This window comes from Mobula birostris, chromosome 28 (assembly GCF_030028105.1).
Source record: "Mobula birostris isolate sMobBir1 chromosome 28, sMobBir1.hap1, whole genome shotgun sequence".
Lineage (NCBI taxonomy): Eukaryota > Metazoa > Chordata > Chondrichthyes > Myliobatiformes > Myliobatidae > Mobula > Mobula birostris.
The window spans coordinates 26,191,002-26,214,251 of NC_092397.1; the positions used below are offsets into that span (position 1 = coordinate 26,191,002).

General features: G+C 46.0%; 1 protein-coding gene and 1 long non-coding RNA gene across 2 annotated transcripts in view; both read right to left on the bottom strand.

The window, feature by feature from the left end:
- Positions 1 to 23,250, bottom strand: part of LOC140189167 (uncharacterized) — a 420,311-nt gene that overhangs the window by 117,112 nt on the left and 279,949 nt on the right. The gene's annotated exons all lie outside the window — the stretch shown is intronic.
- Positions 1,826 to 18,782, bottom strand: LOC140189097 (uncharacterized). The gene is made up of 3 exons (XR_011883451.1): positions 18,656 to 18,782; positions 13,810 to 13,920; positions 1,826 to 2,125 (listed from the first exon to the last, which is right to left on the bottom strand). It is a non-coding gene; the product is annotated as an uncharacterized lncRNA (long non-coding RNA).

The following is a 23,250-nucleotide window of genomic DNA, read 5'->3' on the forward strand; positions in this document are numbered from 1 at the left end:
AGAGTGAAAGATGTGTATGGAAGATCCTTGCCAAGAGGAATTTGAACATCTGAAAGCCATCCTGTGTTATCATCCTCTGCTCAAAGCACCTGATTTTTCAAAACCATTCTCTATAGCAACAGACACTAGTGACGAAGCTGCTGGGGCAGTATTGTTACAGAAAGGTGTGGATGACATTGAACACCCAGTAGCTTATTCCTCAAAGAAATTTAATGTGCATTAGGAAAATTATTCCACTGTTGAAAAGGAATTGCTAGCACTTATTCTGGCATTTTGAAGACTATGTTTGTCCTGCCCAGAGACCACTTGTGGTTTACACGGATCACAATCCGTTGGTGTTTCGAACTAAGATGAAGGATAGGAATAGAAGGTTAGTAAATTGGACTCTGATATTGCAAGAATATGACCTGACAATGAAACATGTGAAAGGTACTGACAACATTATAGCTGATAGTTTATCTAGATGTTAAGTTAGCAATTCTACACGTTTTTGCTCTATTATCTGTTGATTATACATGTTTCAAACTTTATAATTTTCAGTTAAAGTAAAATTTTGCCTGCGTCAGAGAGAGAGAGAGAGAGAGAGAGAGAGAGAGAGAGAGAGAGAGAGAGAGAGTGAAAGTGAGTGAGTGAGTTGTGGAACAAAGACACCTTGTTAAAAAGAGAGAGAGAGAAAGAGAGAGAGCGGCAAGGACTGCTCACAGTTTGTTTATACTTTCTACAAGGACACTAGCAGCATCCATGTTCTTACAGAGAGAGAAGGGAGGAGCTGCTTTATGGACAGTTGGTATTCAGCGTGGTGAGATAAATAGAAGGTCAGCTGTTAGACCTACAGACACATGCTTTTGGACACTGAATGAGCTTTGTTGTGCCCACAGAAAAGTTGGGTTTTGGTGGATTGATCAGGCACATCGATCAGTGGCTCTAGCAGTGCAAAAAGGGTGTGACCGGTGGGGAGTTATTCGTGTGCCACCCTTGCTGGGTTGACAATTCCACCACAGAAGAATGGTCTGAGTTTGTTGTGGTCACAGTCGGTGACTTCGAAAGGATTTTCGAGGACAACAGGAAGATTGACGGCGTCAGCTCACTTGAAGACTCAGACTTCTCCCTCTCTCTCGCTCCATCACTACTCAACTCAATACCACGAACTGAACTGAACTTTACTCTCATCGGAAGACTATCTATTTACCCCTGGACTTGATGAAGCTTGTTTTTCATATATTTCCACATTTACTTATACATATATATATATATAAGCACTGCTAACCTGTTTGATTTATCTGCACTTATATTACTGAATTACTTAGTAACTAATATATACCATTAGTTATTTGCAATACTGGATTCCAAAGTGCTTTCCATTTCTGCTGGTTCTTTAACCCGTCATGGGGTACATGACAATAGACATATTTGTATGTGCAGAGTAAGTAATTTCATATATTCCTTTCCATACTAAAATTAAAGGACATAATTTTGTGGTGAAATTTGCTGACATGGATTAACAATTTTTTGACTGACTGGAAACAGACCAAGGGAGTTTCTTCTCTTCTCTGTGGCAGACATTTACTCTTGGGCCAGTGAAGGGATCGGAGTTTTGAAACAGCTGCTCACAATTCACATATCACCTGGCCAAGTTAACTACATTTAGACACTCCAAGTTCACAGATGGCAGGAAGCTGGGAATAGAATTTAAGAACAGATCATTGGGGAGATACTGAGCAATTATGCAATAGGTTAGTTTAGGCATACCTGGAGTACTGTGTTTGTGAAACAAATTTGCATCCCCTGTTCACTCACCTGTCGATCTGTTAACCTCCTGAATCCAGCCCGGCAGAGGTACCGTCGTCATCTCCTAACAATTCACCTTCATTCCATGTCTTTTCATTATCATTTCCCTGGTCAGTGATGCCATCTCTCCCTGACTGGCTTACCTTTGGCAAAAGTATATTCACCGGGAAGCACAGGAAAGACACTCCAGTGGTGGCGCTCATCTCACGCACAATGGACAACAATGGTGTTTCTTAGCGTCAATCAGACCAGGCACAGGACTTCTCTGAAGGAATTCCTCACATCTGTCCCTTGGTCTCAAACATCTTCAACTGTATCCTCAATGACTTTTCTTTCACTGCAAGATTTGAAGAGTGATATCACAAACACGAGAAAATCTTGAGATGCTGGAAATCCAATTTAAACACACACAAACTGTTGGAGGAACTCAGCAAGTCAGGCAGCATCTGTGGATCAGACGCCATCTGTGTAAAGTTACTATTGTATATGGAGCAGATCGCTCGGCTGTTTTTTTTAAATGCTAAGTGATGTGTGTTTTCAGCATTGTCAGTTTTGGTTTTCAAGTTCATTGTCTCCAGCATGTTCTTCAATTTTTGACACAATCTGATTGAAACATATAAGATTATTAAGGTATTGGACATGCTGGAGGCAGGAAGCATGTTTCCGCTGATGGGCGAGTCCAGAACCAGAGGCCACAGTTTAAGAATAAGGGGTAGGCTATTTAGAATGGAGTTGCGGAAAAAAAAAATCACCTAGAGCATTGTGGATATGTGGAATGCTCTGCCCCGGAAGGCAGTGGAGGCCATGTCACTGAATACTTTCAATAAGGAGATGGATAGAGCTCTTAAAGATAGCGGAATCAAAGGTTATGGGGATAAGGCAGGAACTGGATACTGATTGATGATCAGCCATGATCACAGTGAATGGCAGTGCTGGCTCGAAGGGCTGAAGAGCCTACTCCTGCACCTATTGTCTATTGTCTAATCCAAACGGCACCGGCCTGTCACACTTCCCAAACCCCACACACCACCAGCACAGTTTGTGGCTGGACTTGTACTGACCAGGACTTCGTCCCTCTCCTTCCAAAAACATCTAATAATAAAGCCCTGCACTCCGGCCGCTCAAATCTACAACAACACTGAGCCTTGGAATCTCTACTTCATGCTAATCCAGGTTGTTTGTTGTTTAACAGAACTACTGTCAGAGCAATTCCTACACGCATTCGTAATGTGAATTCTGTCTGCGGAAAACACCTGTTGATCGTATCTGATCCCGGGACCTCTATATTCAATAATGCTGAACTAACAGAATTATTTTGTGCCATTCTGATGGCAGTTTTTCAACTGGTAAACCTTGTCTCTCCAGGGATTCGGTGTAGCCTGCCGAACGTTCCCACAGTTTCTTAGTCTTCCCGTTCAAATTAAATAAATTCGTAGAATCAAGCAGGGGGCCAAAGTCACGAAGAGCGTCAGTGGAATCGGTCTGACTTTCTGAGAATTTTGCTTATAAACTGCTACACCCTGACACAAGATCTCGGACGGCAGACCCATAGACCATGGAGTAGATCATGAGAATAGAAAGGAACTGCACCAGTTTCCTTCTAAAGACCATTGGGCACTAGATGCCGTCCCTTCTGACCATGGAATATAGAAAGAAACTTCGAACTACAGTACAGGACAAGACGGTTTACCACAATGTCGTGTGGAACCAACTGAAAACTATATCAATAAATCTCCATGAAGTGATCGCTCCGACCCACACAATGTCATTATCCCAGGCTGCAGATTGTGAGCATCCTCCACCCTCTAAGCAAAAAACTTAACCCTCATATCTCCTCTGAATCTACACCCTCTCACTTCCAATGCATGCCCTCTGTTACTGGAGATTTCTATCCTGGGAAAAAGAAACTCCATCTCTGCTTGATCTGCGCCTCACATAATCTTACAAACCTCTATCAGATCTGCCCTCAGCCTTCACCGATCCAAAGAAAATAACCCAACTTTGTCAAGCCTCTCATAATAACCTGTCCCCTAAACCAGGCAGCAACCTGGCAAACCTCTCCTGCACCCTCTACACGACCTCAACATTATTCCTATATTGGGGCGAGCATAACTGTATGTAATGCTTCAGATGCGGCATAACCAGGGTCTTTTTAAATTACCTCGTGACATTTGAATTCAAGGCCTAAAATAATAAGACAAGCAGTCTATAAGCATTGTCAACCAAATGATCAACCTGTGTAGCCACTTTGAAGGAGCTATAAATGTCAGCCCCAAGATCATGCCATAAACTGATTACTGTCTCCTTGCACTTGTCTAACCATTTATTTGGGCTGAACTCCATCTGACGTTTCTCTGCCCATATCTGCAACTGATCGAAATTACCCAGAAGCCGTAGCACAGATCCCTGCAGAATACTGCTGACCACAGACCTCCAGCTCCAGGTAGGCGAGCTTGTTGTCCTTCTTGGATGCGAGGAAGGGGAAGAAACGGCAGTTTGAGGCGTAAATCCGGCAGAGAATGAAGTGTAGGAGAGGTCCATGGCAGACGGTGGAGAGTGAGTCCCGGAGTGGTGGCAGAGAGATGGACAGGGCCCGTAGGTATCTCCGCATGGCAGCGAGCATGGCGCGGAGAATCCTGCGGGAGCAGCGGAACGAGCAGTGGTCAATGAAACGGAGGTACCTGGGATCCTTGCTGGGCCCGAACTGGGAGGCCTGGAACCGGAGCTGGAATCCCTGCGGTAACAGATGGTGGCGGAGACACGCTCCCAGGAAGGAGCTGCGGCTGTGGTAGCGGGTCTGAGTCAGGATGTGGTCGAAGAGTCGGAGAGAGGCAGAGATCACGGGGGAGCAGTGAGAGAGGATCTCACTGAACTCCTGTCGAAGAGAGGATTTAAACTTCTTCACGGTAGGCATACCTTGAAGAGACCTCGCAGCGGAGTAGCAAATCATAAACACAAAATAATCTGCAGATGCTGTTGTCAAAGGAACACTCACAATGCGCTGGAGGAACTCAGCAGGTCAGTCAGCATCAGTTGAAAAGATTAGTCGACGTTTCGGGTCGAAACCCTTTGTCAGGACTGAAGGAAGAACTTTGGGGAGGGTTTGAAGAATACTGGTAGTTGAAAAAAAACAGTAATTTGAAAGACAAAGGGGAGGGGGAGGGGAGGCAGGGAGGTGATTAGCAGGAGAACAATGCGCAGTAGTAGAAGGAGGCGGAACTATGAGGGAGGTGACGCGAAATAGGGATAGAGGATGGGAGAGGGGAGGGAATTTCCGGAAGTTGGAGAATTCTATGTTAATACCAAGGGGCTGGAGACTACCTAGACGGTATATGAGGTTTTGCTCCTCCAACCTGAGTTTAGCCTCATCATGGCAGTAGAGGAGGCCAGGTATTGACATATCTGAATGGGACTGGGAAGCAGAGTTGAAGTGGATGGCTACCGGGAGATCCTGTCTGTTGTGGCGGACGGAGTGGAGGTGCTTGACGAAGCGGTCCCCCAATCTGTGTCGGGTTTCACCGATGTAGAGGAAGCCGCACCGGGAGCACCGGATGCAACAGATGACCCCAACAGATTCAAAAGGGAAGTGTTGCCTCACCTGGAAGGACTGTTTGGGGCCCTGAATGTTGGCAAGAGAGGAGATGTTGGGACAGGTGTAGCACTTACGCTTACAGGGATAAGTGCCGGGTGGGAGATCCATGGGGATGGACGTGCAGATAAGTGAGTTGCGGAGGGATCGATCCCTGTGGAAAGCGGAGAGGGGTGGAGAGGTAAAGATGTGCTTAGTGGTTCTTAGTGCTTAGCCTGTTCCTAATATTGTACTGCAGGGGTCAAGACATTTTCCTCCCTGTTACAATCACATGAGAGATGTAAAGGATGAGAAAAGAATAAGCCGTTGAAGGACCTTTGAGAAATAGAATGAGATCATGCGAATGAAAATAGTGTAACACCACACAACAGATGACAGATGCTGAAGATAAAGGACTTGAATACTGAATTCAGCAGACCCAGTCCTTCACACGCATATTGTAGTGTTTTAGTCACACCAATAGAGGGCATGGATCCCATCAAGTCCAAGTCAGTACTCTGGAGGGAAATCCATTCCCCCTCCAGACAGCTTGCAAGCCATATCCTTCAACTGCCAATGCTATTTCCATTTGAAATCACATCTACTTCCAACAACCTAAAACATCAGATTCCTGGACTTGATCTTGCTGTATCAAAAAGTTCTTCATGAACATCCTTTATTGGTTGCCCAAAACCTCAAATCCATCTCATCTAAGTCAGAAGTAAATTTATTTGCCTTACCTAATGGCTAGATATTAGATTAGATTATGAGGACACTCAGTCCTCGTTCACTGTCATTTAGAAATGCATGCATTAAGAAATGGTACAATGTTCCCCTAGTATGATGTCACCGAAACACAGGACAGACCAAGACTAAAACTGACAAAAAACACATAATTATAACATACAGTTACAACAGTGCAAAAGAATACCGTAATTTGATAAAGAGCAGACCATGGGCATGGTAAAAATAAAAGTCTCAAAGTCCCGATAGCCCCAACATCTCACGCGGACGGTAGAAGGGAGAAACTCTCCCTGCCATGAGCCTCCAGCGCCGCAAACTTGTCGATGCAGCATCCTGGAAACACCCGACCACAGCTGACTCTGAATCCGTCCGAAAACTTGGAGCCCCCGACCAGCCCTCCAACACCAAGCACTGTCTCTGCCGAGTGCTTCGACCCTGCCCCGCCCGCCGAGCAACAGCAAAGCCAAGGACTCGGGGCCTTCCCCTCCGGAGATTTCAGATCACACAGTAGCAGCAGCAGCGAAACAGGTATTTCAGAAGTTTCACCAGATGTTCCTCCGTGTTCTCATGTCTGCCTCCATCAAATCAGAATTGTGCACGGCACCCTACTTGATAGATAACAGATATTCATCACGGAGTGGCTGCTGTGCATTGCGTCGCATCGCCATTTTCTCCTCTCCAATTTAACATCAATATATCAAATGGAGCCTGGACAATGATACAATGTCTGCCTTAGGATTTGAGTGCAAGATTGCTCACTTCCACTCTGGCTCCTCTATCCCGATTTCACATCACCTCCCTCATAGTTCTGCCTCCTTCTACTACTGTGCATTGTTCTCCTGCCAATCACCTCCCTGCTTCCCGTCCCCCACACCTTTGTCTTTCAAATTACTGTTTTGTTCAACTGCCAGCATTCTTCAAACACTCCCCACAGTTCTTCCTTCAGTCCTGACGAAGGGCTTCGACCCGAAACGTCGACTAATCTTTTCAACTGATGCTGACTGACCTGCTGAGTTCCTCCAGCACATTGTGAGTGTTCCTAAGAGTACCGTCTGTGGTCCTATCCACCTGGGGACAAACCCCGGCCTTTCTGGCAGCACCCTCACCATAACTTGGTCGCCAGGCTGTGGAAAAACCATCCCCTCTCCCTCTGGCTCCTTTTGATCAGCCATTCACTGTTGTTGTTTTGCTCGGTCCTTTAATACTTCAAATTGGTTGCAAAGGTCTTTCATGTATTGGGTCATTCTATCCCTGAATGTCCCAGGCTCCCCGCAACCCATAATTACCCCATAAGGGAGTCGCATTGCTCACCCCATCAATAATTCGTTGGGGCTGAGACCCAAATTGCAGTTCGGGGTTGCGTGCAATCTCATCAAGATTCCTGGTAATACATCAACCTACGTCTTTCCTGTCTCAGCTATAGCTTTGGCTAATGCATTCTTGATTGTTCGGTTCATCCTTTCTACCATCTCTGAACTCTGGGGGTGGTAGGGTATGTGGAACCGTTGTCGAATCCCTAGTAGTTGGCACATTTCCTTCATCACTTTCCCCGTGAAATGTGCTCCCTGATCTGAATCCACCTGAACTGGGGTTCCCCAGCTTGGGAGGGTTTCCTGAACTAGGATCCATGCAGCAGTGCGGGCGGTGCAGTCACTTGTTGGGAAAGCCTCTACCCACCGAGTGACGTGATCCATAATTACCAGACAGTAGCTTTTCCCCCGGCTTTTTAGCAGGGGCCCTGTGAAGTCTATCTGGATGGTTTTCCAGGGTCCCCTCGGCTGAGGCTGATTTGCCAGCTGTAGCTTTCTGCCCTTACCAGGGTTATGCTGGGCACAAATGATACAACGGCGGCAGAATTTCTCAACATCCCCACCCATCCCTGGCCACCACCAGTCCTGCTGGAGGGTTGTGATCATGCTCTGCCTTCCCTCATGCATCGCCCCATGATAAAACTTTAGTAGTATCTGTCTAATACAGGGTGGGTCCATCGCGACTATTTCCTCCCTGTGTGTCCAGCACCCATCTGATCCCTCCTTTGCTCCTTTTAATCTCTATTTTTCCTTCTCTTCTGCCTCTACCTCTTCATATAATTTTACTAAGCTAGCTTCTGTCGTTTCCTCCTGCACACTTGCAATTTCAGTTGCCTCTTGCCCCCTGCTGCCTTGTTCGCAGCAATGTCTGCCCTCAGAGGAACTGGGAAAACTTTATATTCTGGAGTGGCCGCAGTCTCTCTGAGTATCCCTGGTGTTTTTGTTCCTTCGCTATACCCTGAGCAGCAGTCAGTGTGTCATTTTGTATAGGGTCCTGCTTAGGGGGTTTATACAGACCCTCCTCTATTTTAACTGGGTTTATCTTTACCTGCCCACAATCTTGCTTGTCTCTAGCCCACACTGCTGGGAACTGTTGACAAGGTAACCCATAGACACCATCCTGGCTCCAGTCTCTAATGATCAGGGCAGCTGCGCCTATGCTAGCCAGGCCGTGTATTCTGTTGGTTGTGCGCATTCACTGCCCCTGACTCGTCCACATTATTTCTCCCTTTCTCGATCTACAAAAGCTCCCGCTTCCCTTAGGATGTCTATTCCAAGGATCGTGCCCTCATTATTTGGACATACCCAGAAATACACTGGAAGCTGCACTCCCCCGATTTCTAGTACCTGCAATTCGCTTCTTTCTGCTTTTACTGTTTTCCCTCCTACATCCCTGATATAACTGGCCTGTCCGGTTGTTGGTAAGGGTAAGTTTGTTATCGATACCGTGCCCGTGTCCACTAACATATTGCATTGCCGTCCCCCTAACAATGCTGTTGTGTACACCCGCGGGTCACCAGCGCTGGCAGGGCAGCCCGCTGCCACATCTTTTTCTGTCCTAAGAGGCACCGTTACTAGTTCTTTTATCTGATCGACAGTCAGACCGGTTGCTGATGGGGTGAGTGACTGGGTGTCTGCTGTGACCGTCGCCTGGGTTTTCCCCCTCCCTTTTGGACACCGGCTCCAGCCATGCCCCGACAGGGCACAGCTGTAGCATATCAACTCCTTCACTGCCTTATACTTGGTCCGGCAGTCCTTTGCTGGGTGCCCTGGCTGCCGGCAAGCAAAACAAGCCCTCCGGGACATCACAGCAGCTGCATCCACTATACCCACTTTACGATTTCTCTTGCCTTTTCTATGGTCTATCTCACTGGCCCACGAAACTATCTCAGAGTAGTTGGACCCTACCGTTATGCCTAAATCTAAAACTTCCTGGTGGGCTGAGCTCAGGCCTTGCTTCAGCATTTTTAGGAAGACTGGGTCGTCCCTCCCTGGGTTATCCAACCCTGAATACTCCTCGTACACTCGGTATTTACGTTCTGCATAATCCATGGCTGTCTCGTCAGCCCTCTGGGTCACTGCCATTATCGTTCCCCAGCTACTCTCACCTCCCCCCAGCCACTGCCTCACTTCCCCTTTAAAAGAGCGATATCTTTCTTCATCACTGGCGCTCCCGGTAGTTGTCCATGTACCATCCTGCACCCTCTGGGCCATACTGTCCCACGTATTCCTCGGGCACTTGGCTTTCACTAACACATGTACATCTTTAGGGTGCATCTGGTGAATTTCAACCATTTCCTCGAGTTTGCGCCAGAACTCTGAATTCCCACAGGCGACTTTAAGTGAGGGCAACTTGGACAAAATGCTCTGTTTCTCACCGGGGGTAAAGGGCTTATGAATAGTCGTAATCAAGGTCAAGGGCTGGCTCGGATCATCAGAGTTCTCAACCTGATGTTGCCTGACTTCGATAGGTGCCATTCTGGTTGATCTCTCTGGGTAAAACCTCTCCCTGAGATATCTCCATACTAATTCCCACACTACGCAAAATATAAAACCGCAGAGTATGTATTCCACAATCTGCCAATTTTGAGTACCCAAACTCATGATGCCTGCTGTATTCCCTCGCATCACACTTGCAAACGCATACACTAAAATGCAGCTCTCCGAACGAGTATACACGCCCCCACTCCGGCGTCTCGAACCGTACCGTTGGTTACCACCTTTCGCAACTGGTGGTTCAAGTCTCACCAAGTTAACATGCAAAGGTTCCTCACTTATATAAACACACATGCACACACTACTTTAATATCTACCAGTTCAGCTCTCCACGTTCGTCATACCTCGTGTTCCCATGTGTCTGCCGACCGAACAGATCCAAGTGTGAGTGTTATTTTAGAAAAATACTCACCAACTTAGACTGCTAGGATCGCTGACCACACGACAGATCACGAAGTATCCCACTCCTGACACCAAATGTTGTATCGTGGGTGAAATCATCAGACAGACAGAGACACTGGTAGATACAAAGCAGCTTCTTTATTCAACACAACAAGGTACAGCAGGCATCTTACGGACGGAGATGCTTTCTGTGGAAAGGTCTGCTAGCCCAATGTGGGCTCGATGTTTATATACTTCATACTTTATTGTCGCTAAACAATTGGTACTAGAACGTACAATCATCACAGCGATATTTGTTTCTGCACTTCACACTCCCTGGATTACAAATATTGAAAATTAAAAATAGTTAAAATTTGTAAATATTAAAAATTTAAATTATAAAACATGAATAGAAAGTAGAAAATGGGAAGTAAGGTAGTGCAAAAAAACCGAGAGGCAGGTCCAGATATGTGGAGGGTACGGCCCAGATCCGGGTCAGGATCCGTTCAGCAGTTTTATCACAGTTGGAAAGAAGCTGTTCCCAAATCTGGCCGTACGAGTCTTCAAGCTCCTGAGCCTTCTCCCGGAGGGAAGAGGGACGAAAAGTGTGTTGGCTGGGTGGGTCGTGTCCTTGATTAACCTGGCAGCACGGCTCCAACAGTGTGCGGTGTAAAGTGAGTCCACGGACGGAAGATTGGTTTGTGTGATGTGCTGCGCCGTGTTCACAATCTTCTGCAGCTTCTTTCGGTCTTGGACAGGACAACTTCCATACCAGGTTGTGATGCACCCTGGAAGAATGCTTTCTACGGTGCATCTATAAAAATTCGTGAGGCTTTTAGGAGACAGGCCAAATTTCTTTAGTTTTCTCAGGAAGTAAAGGCGCTGGTGGGCTTTCTTGGCAGTGAACTCTGCTTGTTTGACCAAGTCAGGTCATTTGTGATACTGACCCCGAGGAACTTAAAGCTTAAATATGCTAAACACAAAGGCAATCGCTACTTGAAAAGTTGCAGACAATGCATAGGCAATGCTTCCTTTTGAAGCTACATACAAAATATCACACCATCCTTTCCTTCTGACGCCAACATATCTGGGTTGGTATCCACAGCCTTTAGGATTTACTTGGCATTTTGCGTGCTTACACAGAAGACAATTAATATTTATAATGTATAGATAATACTGTCTTTGAAACCACAGCATTAGGTCAAACTATGGCGCCAGAAGCATCTGGTATTTACACCTTTTAGGAAGCTCATTGTGGTGGACTCAATCCACAGTCCTTTGTCAAACAGTTAAGATAGAAATCTGATGGCCAAAGTCATTTAAGTGTAAACATATCATCTACCCAAAAAAAACTCACTCCAACAGCATGAATACTTTTTATCGGCACTTTACATGTAGGGACAGTGATGGTGAAAGGGGGAGGGAAAGAAGACATGGGGAGGAGTGGTCTCAAGATCCTCAGGTGTTCCTCCCGATGGGATAAAGCACAAAGAGGGGAAATATAAAAGAGAGATGAGAATGGAACTGTGATTGTCATGAGAGATTTAATCAGAAGCAGATTAGGGTAGCGCTGCATTGAGTACCTTTGCTCTGTGAGCTGCAGCAACCATGATCTGCTGGTGACAACCCATTCCAATTGAGCTTCCCATTCACATGCCGACATATCGGTCCCTTACAGCTGTCTTAACCAGTGGTGGGGTAGTAATGGGACAAGCTCCCACTTCCCATCAAATGCTGACAATGGTGTGCACCTCAAATTGCCTCTGTCAATCAAGTCCAGCTCCTGGCTTTTACATATGGCTTCGCTACTACACCCGATGAACTGTTTTCAGTGCCAGGGGAAGGTGCAAATGGGTTTACTGGCGTCATATAACCAACCGCTATGGGCAGATGAGGCTCCTCAGCCATACTTGGCAGCTCAAGTGGAAGAAAAATTCTGATCTCAGACCTCCAGTGGCCTGTGGCTAGACCCATTCATGGGAAGACTTCGGGAGTAAACCCTGAGGAACAATCCGGAGCTGGATTCCCTGTCGGTCCTGTGTTCAATGCAGACTGGCAATCCTGCAACATCGCTGGTGCCTGACTGCATTGGTCTCTGCCGTTGCTTTGCATTCATCAGCTGTGTGGAGAGCAGGGGCCCCTGCATGGGCAACTGCTTGCTTTACATATCGTACTTCCCTGACTTACATATCGACTTCAACACTGGGGTGCAATATCCATGGTTGACCCCGACCAGCGGAGGGCCATCACTAACATGTCTGTACACGGCCTCCTCTCCCGCTACAGTGAGGCCGAGTACAGGTTGGATGAGCAACGCCTCATATTCTGACAGTGTAGTCTCCAATCTCGATGGCATGAACACTGATTTCTCCAAATTCAAGAATAACTACCTCCTGTTTCCACAACCCACCCCCACTTTTCTTCTGACTTTTCACCCATTCTGATGGCCAATTAACCCCTTCACCTCTCCTCACGCACCCTGACTTGCTCATCATCTCTCTCTGGTTCTCCACCTCCTCCGTGTCATCCCATGGTCCAACATTCTCTCCTATTAGATTTCTTTCTCTTCATCTCTTTGCCTTTTCTGCCTGTCACCCAGCTCCTCACATCATCACCCCTCCACAAACCACACGTTCCCCACCCCTCACCTGTCCTCTTCCCCCTCCCCCACCACCTTATTCTGGCTTTTGTCCCTTTCTTTCTAATCCCGATGAAGGTTCTCAGCCCGAAATGTCGACTGTTTGCTGAGTTCCTCCAGCATTTTCTGTGTGTTTGCTTCAGTCTGTGTATTGATTAAGCTAATCAAACTGGTACAGTGGAAGAGGAATTTGTGGAATGGTCAGAGACAGTTTCTTACAGCAGTATCTCACCCATGAACGGGCCATTTCAGATGTAATCTGTGTACTGAGGTGGGATTACAGAGAGATCTTGTGATGAAGGATCCCTGAAGAAGTGATCACAATGTGGGAGATCTCCAGATCACAGATTGAGGGTGAACACCAGGTCAGAACCAGTGTCCTCAACCTAAATAAAGCCAATTACAGAGATGTGACAGTGGAGTTGTCTGGGACAGATGGGGTAAATAGGCTCAGGGACAGGTCAGTAATGAGCAGTGGCAGATGCCTAAGGAGACTGTTCGTAACACTCAGCAGACGTTGATCTCGATTAGATAGAGGGATCACAGAGAGTAAAGAACATTCTGTGGTCAAAGGAGGCAGACAAGAGGATCAGGATTTTTCCAGGAACCAGTGATGAGACTAAATCTAAAACTAACAAGGAAAAAGCAGAGAGATTAACTCCAATAATTTGCATTAGTGTTCACAGTGGGGGCACAGCAAACATCCCATAGATATCTCATGGTGACATTTCAACATTGTGCCATAATGTGTAACAATCACCATCACGAGGGAAAAAAATAATGGGACTAAAAGCAAACATTACTTGGTCCCAAAGACCTGCACTGGAGGCTTTCACAGGAAGTCTGGAGAGAAAGTAGAGACATTGAAGTCTGTCAAAACTCACTGTTAAGAAAGGTCCCAGTGGAGTTGAAAGCCATTGTTGAAAAAGGGTGGAGGATGAAAAGCAGGTAACTGTAGTCCAGTTAACTTCACTTCAGGTACTGGAGTCTGTAATCTATAAAGAAATAATGTAATTTAGAAAAGTTTAATGTCATTGAAATAAGTCACCAGGGTTCACAGTCAAATTCACACAGCAGAGAAACGAGCCCTTCAGCTCAAATGGTCCACGCTGACCAAAGTTCCCATCTGAGCTCGTGGTCTGTAACCCCCTCACCACCACATTATGATCAAGGTTATCCTCCTCTTTGTCCCATTTCCTTCCATTTGGCCCATAACCTTCAAAACCTTTCCTTTCCATCTACCTGCCCAAGTGCATTTTTAATGTACCTGACTCAACCACTCCCCATAGCAGCTCATTCCATTTACTGACCAGTCTGTGTGTGGAAAAGTTGCCCTTCAGGTCCTTATTAAATCTCATCTTAAACCAATGCCCTTCAGTTCTTGATTCCCCAACACTGGCAAAAAGACTGTTCTCTTTGACCCAAACCTGGTCCTTCATGAAATTATACGCCTCTGCAATATCAGCACTCATTCTCCAACATTCCAGGGAAAATTGTCTAAAATCCTTTCCACAAATCTCCTCTGCACTCTTTCCAGCTTAATGCTGTCTGTCATTCAGCAGGGTTACCAAAACAGATCATTCTGGTCGCCAGTGAATCTCCTAAGCTCCAGGGTGGACAAGGTCAATTGTGTAATAAGGACACACTTCAGTAAAAACACTGACACTGTATACCAAGCACACTGAGCTGCCAGAGCACAGCACCGGCCAGTGAGGACACAGACCAGGACAACACCCGGCTCTCTACTACAAAGTTCAAAGCTGAAAGTAAATGTATTATCAAAATACATTTCTGTCACCGTATACAACGCTGAGATTAGTTTTCTTGTGGGCATACTACCAGTTTGTTAGAGCGGTAGGGGAGGATGAAACTAATTTGGCGGGGGTGGGTTGTAGAAACCAGAGTGGAGGCACTCAGGATAGGAAGGAAGGTAAAAAAGCAAAGATAGCATGCAATCACACTGTCAGATGATAAGACATCACCGCAGCCAGCAGGGTGAGTATCAGTGCATGAGGGATCAGAATCAAAGGGTAGTGATACTGTACTCAGAGTGTTATATCTCTATCCATAGAGTATAAGAAATAAGGTGGATGATCTTATTGCCCTATTACAGATTGTCAGATATGATGTCATGGCCATCGCTGAGTCGTGGCAGAAGGATGCTGGCAGTTGGGAGCTAAATGTCCAAGGTTACATGTTGTATCAGAGAAATAGGAAGGCAGGCAGAGGGGGTGGCATCAATTCAGTAGAAAGATGTGATAGAGGATCAGAAGATGCTGAATCATTCTGCGTTGAGTTAAGAAACTGCAAGGGTAAAAGGACCCTGACGGCAGTTATATACAGGCCTGCAAACAGTAGCCTGGATATGGACCACAGATTACAACAGGAAATAGCAAAGACGTGCCAAAGGACAACGTTATGATAGTCATGGGAGATTTCAACATGCAGATAGATTGCGAAATTCATGTTTGAAATAGATCTCAGTAGAGTGAGTTTGTTGAATACCTACAAGATGGCTTTTTAGAACAGGGATGAGCTACATTAGATTGGGTGTTATATAATGAAACCAGGGTAATTAGGGAGCTTAAGGTAAAAGAATCCTTAGGAAACAGTGATGACAATATGATTGTGTTCAGCTTGAAATCTGATAGATAGAAAGAAAGTAAAGTCTGACGTATCAGTATTTCAGTGAAGTAAAGGATATTACAGTGGTACGAGAGAGGAGGTGGCCAAAGTAAATTGGAAGCAGATGCTGGCAGGGATCAAGCAGAGAAGCAATGGTGTGAGTTTGTGGGAAAAATGAGGAAGATGCAGGATAGATGTATTCCAAAAAATGAAGAAACACTCAAATGGCAAAATGGGGCTGATGAGGGAAGTCACAGCTAATGTAAAAGCAAAAGAAAGTGCATCCAACAATACAAGAATTAGTGGTAAGACAGAGGATTGGGAAGCTTTTAAAAGCCGACAGAAAGAATAACAGGAGGGAAAAGACGAAATGTGAAAACAAATAGCAAACAATATCAAAGTGCATAGTAATAGTTTTTTCAAGTATGTGAAAAATAAAAGAGAGATGAGAGTGGATATAGGACCACTGGAATACGAGGGTGGAGAAATAATAAAGGGGGACAAGGAGATGGCAAATGAACTAAATGGGTATTTTGCATGAGTCTTTACACAAGACATTAGCAGTGTACCAGATATTGAAGGGTGTGAGGGAAGAGAAATGAATGCAGTTATTATTACAAGTGAGAAGGTGCTCAAAAAGCTGAAGGACGTGAGGGTACATGTCACCCGGACTAGATGTACTGCACCCAACGGTTCTGAAAGAGATAGCAATAGAGATTGTGAGGGCATTAGTAATTATCTTTCAAAACCATTGGACTCTAGCATGGTGCCATATGACTGGAAAACTGCAAATGTCACCCCACTTTTTAAGACTCCAGGAAAGCAACAGAAAGGAAATTATAGACCAGTTAGCCTGAACTCAGTGGTTGGGAAGTTGTTGGAGTCAATTTTTAAGGGAGGAGTTATGGAGTACTTGGAGACACAGAACAAGATAGGACAAATACTCAACCACGAGGAACTCTGCAGATGCTGGAATTCAAGCAACACACATCAAAGTTGCTGGTGAACGCAGCAGGCCAGGCTGCCCCTCTAGGAGGAGGTACCGTCGACGTTTCAGGCCGAAACCCTTCGTCAGGACTAACTGAAGGAAGAGCTAGTCAGAGATTTGAAAGTGGGAGGGGGAGGGGGAGATCCAAAATGATAGGAGAAGACAGGAGGGAGAGGGATGGAGCCAAGAGCTGGACAGGTGATTGGCAAAAGGGATATGAGAGAATCATGGGACAGGAGGCCCAGGGAGAAGGAAAAGGGGGAGGAGGGGAAACACAAAGGATGGGCAAGGGTTATAGTCAGAGGAACAGAGGGAGAAAAGGGAGAGTGAGAGAAAGAATGTGTGTACATAAATAACGGATGGAGTACGAGGGGGAGGTGGGGCATTAGCGGAAGATAGAGAAGTCAATGTTCATGCCATCAGGTTGGAGGCTACCCAGACGGAATACAAGGTGTTGTTCCTCCAACCTGAGTGTGGCTTCATCTTTACAGTAGAGGAGGCCGTGGATAGACATATCAGAATGGGAATGGGACGTATGTGGCCACTGGGCGATCCTGCTTTCTCTGGCGGACAGAGCGTAGGTGTTCAGCAAAACGATCTCCCAGTCTGCGTCGGGTCTCGCCAATACATAGAAGGCCACATCGGGAGCACCGGACGCAATACATCACCCCAGCCGACTCACAGGTGAAGTGTCGCCTCACTCGGAAGGACAGTCTGGGGCCATCAGTGGTGGTAAGGGAGGAAGTGTAAGGACATGTGTTGCATTTGTTCCGCTTACAAGGATAAGTGCCAGGAGGGAGATCAGTGGGGAGGAATGGGGGGGGACGAACGGACAAGGGAGTCGCGTCCGGAGCGATCCCTGCAGAAAGCAGGTGGGTGGGGAGGGAAAGATGTGCTTAGTGGTGGGATCCCATTGGAGGTGGCAGAAGTTATGGAGAATAATATGTTGGACACGGAGGCTGGTGGGGTGGTAGGTAAGGACCAGGGGAACCCTATTCCTAGTGGAGTGGCGGGAGAATGGAGTGAGAGCAGATATGCGTGAAATGGGGGAGGAACGGAAGCCCCTTTGTTTAAAAAAGGAGGATATCTCCCTCATCCTGGAATGAAAAGCCTCATCCTGAAAGCAGATGCGGTGGAGACGGAGGAATTACGGGAAGGGGATGGCATTTTTGCAAGAGACAGCGTGAGAGGAGGAATAGTCCAGATAGCTGTGAGAGTCAGTAGGCTTATAGTAGACATCAGTAGATAAGCTGTCTCCAGAGATAGAGACAGAAAGATCTAGAAAGGGGAGGGAGGTGCCGGAAGTGGACCAGGTAAACTTGAGGGGAGGGTGAAAGTTGGAGGCAAAGTTAATAACCACATGGGTCTGAGCTATGCCTGCCTTTTTGTTGGCTTTGTGGAACAATCTATGTTGCGAAAGTGGTGGACAGATGCCAGAATAGATTGGGAACATAGATTGTTAATGGTCACATACTGAACCAAACCCCTCAAAAGGTGACTAAAATGCTCCCATCCCCTGTGCATCCTTTTTATCTGGGAATTTGGGGAGGTACTCTGAGTAACATGAAGAGAGATGTCCTACAGCTTGGTCACAGCGGGGGGGGGGGGGGTGCAAATATCTTCTCAGAGGATAAGGGGTTCAGTGGAACAAGCTCACAGCTGAGAATGAAGGTGACAAACCCCACTGCAGTGGAGGACTGCTGTGGTCAGGCTTTCATATTCCTCTGGGCCTTGCTCACTGAAGCCCCTGTGCATGTGCCTCTAATATTGTTACACAGTTCCCTGTATGTGGCATCACAGGTAGACAGGGTTGTGTGTTCTACTTGCCTTGTCAGCCAAAGAACTGCCTCTCATTGGAGTTGGACAAAACTGTTTAAAGACAGATTCAAAGGGGATCTGAGGGGTAAATATTTCACACAGAGAATAACTGGCATCTGGAATTAACTCCCAAAACAGAGTCACTGGTTTATACAGAAATGAAACAGTCCCTTCGGTACAACTCATCCACGCCGACCAAGTTGTCGACCTGAACTCGGCCCATCTGCCTGCATTAGGCCCGAATCCCTCTCAACCTTTCCTATCCATGTGACTGTGGAAATATGTTTTAAATATTGTACCTGAGGCAGAGAGCCGGTGCAGTGAGGCGCTGACAGACACTCACTGTTCCGCGGGCAGGAAGAGGAGAGGCGGATCCCACAGCGGAGCCGAAACCCCAACAAGTAGAGACCGGCTCCGCCATCTCGGACTTTCCGCACTGGACCGTTTCCAAGGAAACGACGGCGGTGACGGTGGGACCCCTGTGACGTCACCGCGTGTTGGTCACGTGACGGGGCAGCGGGAGCTGTCAATCAGTGGAGCCGCCAGAAAACTTGGGAGTATCGTAAATAGAATCGGTCTGGGGAGGGTGGGGGCGGATTTCCAGGAACGGTGACTCTCCCACCCCACCTCCGGGAAGTGACTGTGTTATAAACTGTAATATTCACATTGCAATCTGACTCTTCGGTCCTAGAAATATTTAATGTTTGTATTTTGTATATTTTTGTGTGGATAGTCCTTTTAATTTTGGATAAAAAACGTTGGAACTGAATCACATTCATCAACCTTCCTGGTAACTTCCTCAAAAACACTCTACAAGATTGGTTAGACATGACGTACCATCACAAAGCCATACTAACTATCCCCAATCAGTCCCTCTCTACCCATATAATTATATCTGTGGTTGCTTAGAATACTTTCCAATAACCTTCCAACAACTGATGTTAGGCTCACTGGCCTATGATTTCTTGGCTTATTCGTAGACCCTTTCTTAAGTAACAGAACAACATTAACTAACTTCCAATCCTCTAGTACCGCACCAGTGGATGAGGAGGTTTAAAAATATCTCTGCTCGGACCCTGCAATTTCTGCATTATCCTCCCACAAGGTCTGTGGGACCACCTTATTGGGCCAGTATATTTTTTCACCCTAAGGCAGCAAACTTCTCCTCTTCTGTGATCTGTACAGGGTCCATGACCTCGCTGCAGCATTGTCTTACATATATGTCCCTCTCCTAAGGATTTACAGTTGAACAAAATCTATCTCCTGCAACTCTTGTGGCTCCACATATAGATTACCAATCTGATCGTTCAGAGGACTAGTCTTGCCCCTTTCTATCCTTTTGCCCTTAATATATCTGTATAAATGCTTTCAATTTTCCTTCATCTTTTCTGCAACAGTAAACACGTTTTCTTTTCACCCTCCTGATTTCCTTCTTATGTCTTCTCCTGCATCTCTTAAACACCTCAAGTACCCCATTTGTTCCTGCCTCTCAAGACCTGCTACATACTGTACATCTGTCATTTTCTTAATCCACTCTCAATTTCTCTCAGAAACAAGGGCCAAGGTTCAACCTGTTAGCCTTGCCTTTTATTCTGAAAGAAGATACAAATTCTGTGCTCTCAGAATTTCACTTTTGAAATCCTCCCACTTACAAATCACACCTTTGCCAGAAAATATCCTATCCCAATCCACACTTGCCAGATCCTTCTGGTACCATAAAATTGGCCTTTCTCCAATTTTGAATGTCAACCTGAGGACCTGACCTATCCTCTTCCATAATTACATTGAAACTAATGGCATTATGATCACAGGATCCAAAGTGTTCCCCTACACAAACTTCTGTGACCTGCCCTGTCTCATTGTCTAATGGAGTTCTGGTACCACACTCTCTCCAGTTGAAACTTCTGTGTACTGATTAAGGAAACTTCCCTGAGACAAATTTGACAAACTCTTCCCATCCAGCCCTTTTATGGTATGGAAGTCACACTCAATATGTGGAACTTTGAAATCACACACTATCAGAACCTTAATTTTCTTGTAACAGTCTGTGATCTCTCTAAAAGTTCTTTCTGCTAAATCCCACGGACTGTTGGTTTGTCTATAATATAATCCCATTCCTTTCTTAATTCCTCAGTTCTACCCATGAAGCCTCATGAGACAAGCTCTCCAGTCTACCCTGACTGAGCACTATTGTGACATTTTCCCTGACTAGTAATGCCACCTCGCCCCCTTTAATCCCTTCTGCTCTATGACATCTAAAACAATGGAAGCCTGGAACACTGACCTGCCAGTCCTGCCCCTCCTGCAATCAAGCCTCACTAATGACATAATTCCACATGTTGATCCATGCACTGACCTCATCTGTCCTTTCCTACAATACTCCTTGTGTTGAAATATACGCAGCTCAGGACATCAGTCCTACCTTGCTCAAGCTTTTCATTCCTGACTTTGTACGTGGGGTTAACAACATCTTTTCCCACAACCACTCCACTATCTGTTCTGGTGCTCTGGTTCCCATCCCCTTGAAACTCTTGTTTAAACCAACACCCCTAGTAAACCTTCCCACTAGGATATTAGTCCCCCTCAAGTTCAGAAGAGAACCAAGTGATCCAGAAATCTGAAGCCCTCCCTCCTGCACCAACTCCTGAGCCTCTTTAAACTGTATGATCTTCCTATTTCTGACGTCACTGGTATGTAGCACAGGTAGCAATCCTGAAATTCACAACCCTGTGGATCTTGTGCTTTACGTAGCACCCAGCTCCCTGAACTCACTTTGCAGGACCTCGTCAATAACCCTCACCACATCATTGGTACACAAGTGAATCACAACCTCAGGATGCTCACCCTCTCACTTAAGAGTGCTGTGAAATCGATCTGAGATGTCTCTGATCCTGGCAACCGGGAGGCAGCAACCATCTGGGAATCTTGTTCTCATTCACTTAAACTCCTTTCTATTCCCCTAACCAATGAACCCCCATCACTACAGCTCACCTCTTCTCCCCACTTCCCTCCTGAACCACAGAGCCAGACTCAGTCCCAGTGACCTGACCCATGTGGCCCACGGTATTCCAAAGTGGTATACGTGTTGTTGACGGGAACAGCCACAGGGGTACTCTGCACTGCCTTCCTATTCACTCCCCCACTCCTGACAATCATCCAGCACCTTGGGTTTAATCACTTCCCCCATGTCCTGTCTATCAACAACTCAATCTCTCGGGGGATCCAGAGTTCATCCAGTTCAATCTCCAACTCCTCAGCACGGCCTGATAAAAGTTTCAGCTTTATGCCTTCTAGCAACAGCAGTCATCAAGGACACTGGATGTCTCCATTTCTTCAGTCGTAGAAGAGAGCATAACAGAGGGTCATTCACTGATAGGGTTATAGCACAGATCTCCCAAGATGATCTTGTTACATGCACGTGCAGTTCAACTCTTTGAATGATAATGCAGAAAGTTTGAAGTTAATAAATCATCTCCTTCCACCTTAGGCCACGAACTTATCAACTACCCCTTGTATGTCTATTTTAAATGCGAGGAGTATTATATATAAAGCAGATGAGCTTAGAGCGTGGATCAGCACGTGGAGCTATGATGTTGTGGCCATTACATGGATGGTGCAGGAGCAGGAATGGCTTTAGGTGTTTCAGAAAGGATAGGAAGGGAGGCAAAAGAGGTGGGGGTGTGGCACTGTTGATCAAAGATAGTGTCACAGCTGCAGTAAAGGAGGAAGACATGGAGGGGTTGTCTATGGAGTCTCTGTGGGTGGAAGGTAGGAACAGGAAGGGGCCAAAAACTCGACTGTGTGTGTTTTTATAGACCACCCAATAACAACAGGGACATCGAGGAGCAGATGGGGAAACAGATTCTGGAAAGGAGTAATAGTAAGTGCTGTTCTGGTGGGAGATTTTAATTCCCCAAATATTGATCAGCATCTCCCTAAAGTGAGGGTTTAGATGGGGTAGAGTTTGCTCAGTGTGTTCAGGAAGGTTTCTTGACACAATATGGACATAACCCTACAAGAGTAGAGGCTGTATTTGATCTGGTATGGGGAAATGAACCTGGTCAGGTGTCAGGTCTCTCAGTGGGAGAGCACTTTGGAGATAGTGATCACAATTCTATCTCCTTTACCATAGCATTGGAAAGAGTTAGGAACAGACAAGTTAGGAAAACGTTTAATTGGAGTAAGGGGAAATATGAGGCTATCAGGCAGGAACGTGGAAGCATAAATTGGAAACAAATGTTCTCAGGGAAAGGTACGGAAGAAATATGGCAAATGTTCAGGGGATATTTTTGCGTGGGATTCTGAGTCGATGCGTTCCAATGAGACATGGAAAGGATGGTAGGGTACAGGATCCGTGGTGTACAAAAGCTGTTGTTAATCTGGTCAAGAAGAAAAGAAGAGCTTACAAAAGGTTCAAAAAACTTGGTAATAATAGGAATCTAGAAGATTATAAGACTTGCAGGAAGGATTTTAAAAATGAAGTTAGGCAAGCGAGAAGCGACCATGAGAAGGTCTTGGAGGATAGGATTAAGGAAAACACCAAGGCATTCTACAAGTACGTGAAGAGCCAGAGGCTAAGACGTGAGACAATAAGACCAACCAAGTGTGACAGTGGAAATGTGTGTATGGAACCGGAGGAGATGGCAGAGTAATTAATGAATACTTTGATTCAGTATTCACTACGGAAAAGGATCTTAGCGATTGTAGGGATGACTTGCAGCAGATTGAAAAGCTTGAGCATGTAGATATTAAGAAAGAGGATGTGCTGGAGCTTTTGGAAAGCATCAGGTTGGATAGATCACCAGATGGGATGAGATGTACCCCAGGCAACTGTGGGAGGCGACGGAGAAGTTTTCTGCACCTCTGGCAATGATCTTTGCATCTTCAATGAGGA